Source organism: Mastomys coucha, unplaced genomic scaffold (assembly GCF_008632895.1).
Source record: "Mastomys coucha isolate ucsf_1 unplaced genomic scaffold, UCSF_Mcou_1 pScaffold7, whole genome shotgun sequence".
NCBI lineage: Eukaryota > Metazoa > Chordata > Mammalia > Rodentia > Muridae > Mastomys > Mastomys coucha.
In genome coordinates this window covers 11,621,060-11,624,476 of record NW_022196913.1, presented here as the reverse complement: position 1 = coordinate 11,624,476, position 3,417 = coordinate 11,621,060, and positions in this window count along the sequence as shown.

The window sequence follows — 3,417 nt, the reverse complement described above, 5'->3', positions numbered from 1 at the left end:
GAGAGAGAGAGAGAGAGAGAGAGAGAGAGAGAGAGAGAGAGTTTGTGTGTAAAGGGTGGAAAATCTCACAGCGAGAGCTTTAAACTGACCTCGCTCAGTAGAGTCAAGAGCAACCCTAACTTTTCCCAGTGATGATGTATGACAACATATAAGCCATATTTCCAGATAGAGTAGCTTCTAGATCATTGTGTCCAGAGATTTTTATTGGGATATGGTCACTTATATATGGTTGACTGCCTTCTTGGTTGACCTTCATTCCCCAGATGTCTGAGTCTTCATTTGTGTTGAATAAAGGCTATAAAGTTATTTCTTATTAAGACTGTGAAGACCACAGTCAAGGCATCAGCAGGTTCAGGGTCTGGGGATAGTTGGTCTCTGCTTTCATGATGATACTTTGTTACTCTATTTTATGGAAGGGACAATATTATTTCCTCATAAGACAGAAGGAACGGAAGAGTGAGAACAAGCTCCTTTCAACTACATATCCATTTGTGAGAGTTATAATCCCCTTCCCAGAGCCTGCCCCTTTATCCTAATGCCTTCAGGGTTGTGAGTCAACGTGGACTTAGTAGAAGACCAACACCTGTTTGACTCAAAGCCCTATGACTTCAAACAAAATTAAACAATACTACCCAAGATCTTGTGACACACTGTCTTAGTCAGGGTTTCTATTATAGAAACCTGCACAAACATCATGACCAAGAAGCAAGTTGGGGAGGAAAGGGTTTATTCAGCTTACTTCCACATTACTGTTGATCACCAGAGGAAGTCAGGACTGGAACTCAAGCAGGTCAGGAAGTAAGAGCTGATGCAGAGGCCATGGAGAGATGTTCCTTGCTAGCTTGCTTCCCTAGGCTTGCTCAGCCTGCTCTCTTATAGAACCCAAGACTTCCAGCCCAGAGATGACACCACCCACAAGGGGCCCTACCCCCTTGATCACTAACTGAGAAAATGTCCCACAGCTGGATCTCATGGAGGCACTTCTCCAACTGAAGTTCCCTTCTCTGTGATAATTCCAGCCTGTGTCAAGTTGGCACACAAAACCATCCAGTACACACAGAGAACTTTCGAATTTCTGAGTGGAGTTCTTCCAGCATTCAAGAGCAGAAGCAAGACTTCTTTTTGAGCAATGTGATTATTTTACTTCACATGCTTTCTACTTTTATTATAGATTTTTTAAAATTTTGAAACTAATTTTTATTTTATTATATTGTGCCTGTGTACGTTGCCTGCATATATATATATATACATATATATATATATGTATGTGTGTGTATATATATATATACATACATATATATATATGTATCTCTGTGTGCCTGGTGCCTGCAGAAGTCTAAAGGAGGCATTAGATGCCATGGAACTAGAGTTACAAAGTTGTGAGCCAGTATGTGGGTTCTGGGAATTATATGTGGCTCCTCAGAAAGAGCAACCATTTCTTTTAACCACCAAGCCACCTCTCCAGCACCCTTAGAGAAATCTCTTTAAATTTCAAAGTCATGAAATGAATAATACAACCGCCCTACCATTGCACAGAATGAAAGAACAGATAAACAATACTCTGATGATTAGTTAATATTGATTGTCAACTCGATAGAATCTGGAATCATTACGGAAATGGGCTCTGGTCATATGTATGAGGAATTACCTTGATTATGTAGTTGAGGTAGGAAACCCCACTTACTATGGATGGGACCTTGCCTTGTAAGTGACCCTTGAACTCTATAAAATGGAGAAAGGAGCTAAGCACTAGTCGTGTGTACCTCCATTGCTTTCTTCTTCTGACTGTGGATATAATGTGCTTCTAGCTTCGAGCTGTCTTGACTTCCCTGCTGTGATAGACGGTACCTCAAAGAGTGAGCTAAAATAAACACTTCCTTTCTTAAGTTGCTTTTGCCAGAGTATTTTATCACTTTAATGAATTCTACTTATAACAAAACCTAGTTTTGCATTTCTATAAAGGATTCAAATTGTATTTCTTTAAATTATTGCACATATAAGATAAATAAAACATGGAGTCTGCTTTCCAGAATATAGCCACCATTCATTCAGTCTCTGTTGGGTGGGTGGGTGGGGCGTGGGTAGATGTAGTTAACAGCAGTATCTGAAAACTTGGGCTACTTATAGTTTGTTCCAAGGCTTGTCTGGAACCTATGATTTGACACGATGCCATAGGCTCTGCACAAATCCTTTGATTCGACAGTTATTAGCTAGCCAACATAAGCCCACTCCAGTCATTTATGGTGGACATCAAAGACTAAGCAAATGAAATGAGCAAGTGTAACAGATTACAGGGTAAGTGAGTTTCCTTAACAGAGAAGACACAGGGTCTTTCTTTATAGCTCTTTACAACTGCCTTGGATAATAAATACAGCTGAGTTCCATAAAAGCTCACCCTCCTGGGATTTTCAATGTTCTGAGATTCTTCATCTCACACTCATGCTCACAATGACCCCTCTTCATCACTGCAATTGACTCTGAAGACTGAGTCAGGTCAGACCTGAATCATGGCTGACCCACAGAGATTAGATAATCCTCATTCTGATGAAAAGTGTTGAAGGGTTTTCAAAATACAGGTAGTTAACTCATCATTTCTTCAATGAAATCTTGGCATTTAAAAAAATAATAAAATTGCATAATGCTTTTTAAAGATATAAATGGTAGGTGTACCTTAATGTTAATCACATGGTATATAATCCTTATATTCAAGATATTATTTTATTTCCTGATGATCCTAAATATGATAGGCTATTTTATCTGTTTTTGAAGAGACATTTCAATAATGGACATTTATACATATTAAGGTATCATTGATAATTAGCACATTATATAAAAACCAAGTATGGGAGATTAGCATTAATACATCATGAAATAATTTAATAAAACTGCTAATAGAGAAAAGTAAAAAGGGCTGGCCCATAAAAACAAATGATCTTCTTTATTGTTTCACAAATAAACTGTTCTTTCTCAGACTTTTGGTAGGTATTTTTGCTTGCCTCACTTGAACATCAATAAAGCTTTGCCATGTAAGGCCATGAACAGAATTGTAGCTTTAAGTTATAGTTTGAAGGTGGCAGCAACATGTACTCCAGTTTGCGTGCGCAAGGAGGTCAGCAGGGGCAAGGAGGTCAGCTCCATGCTCGGGTTCATGCTCTCCTACTGCTGAACTTTGTAGCTTTGCAAAGCTATTTAACTTCCCTGAGCTTCACTTTACTGTTGTAGAAAATAAAAGAGGCCAAAAGACATGTAAAATCTTCTTCTCTTCTTCTCTCCTAAATTATGTCATTCAATGAGTTGATCCTTATTGTAGTCAATAGATGGTTAATAGTATCAAGTTGGCAGGACCTAGAATCGCCCACTGGATAGACCTCTGGGCATATCAGTGAGGAGGGGGCAGGTTGTAGAGTGGATTGGTTG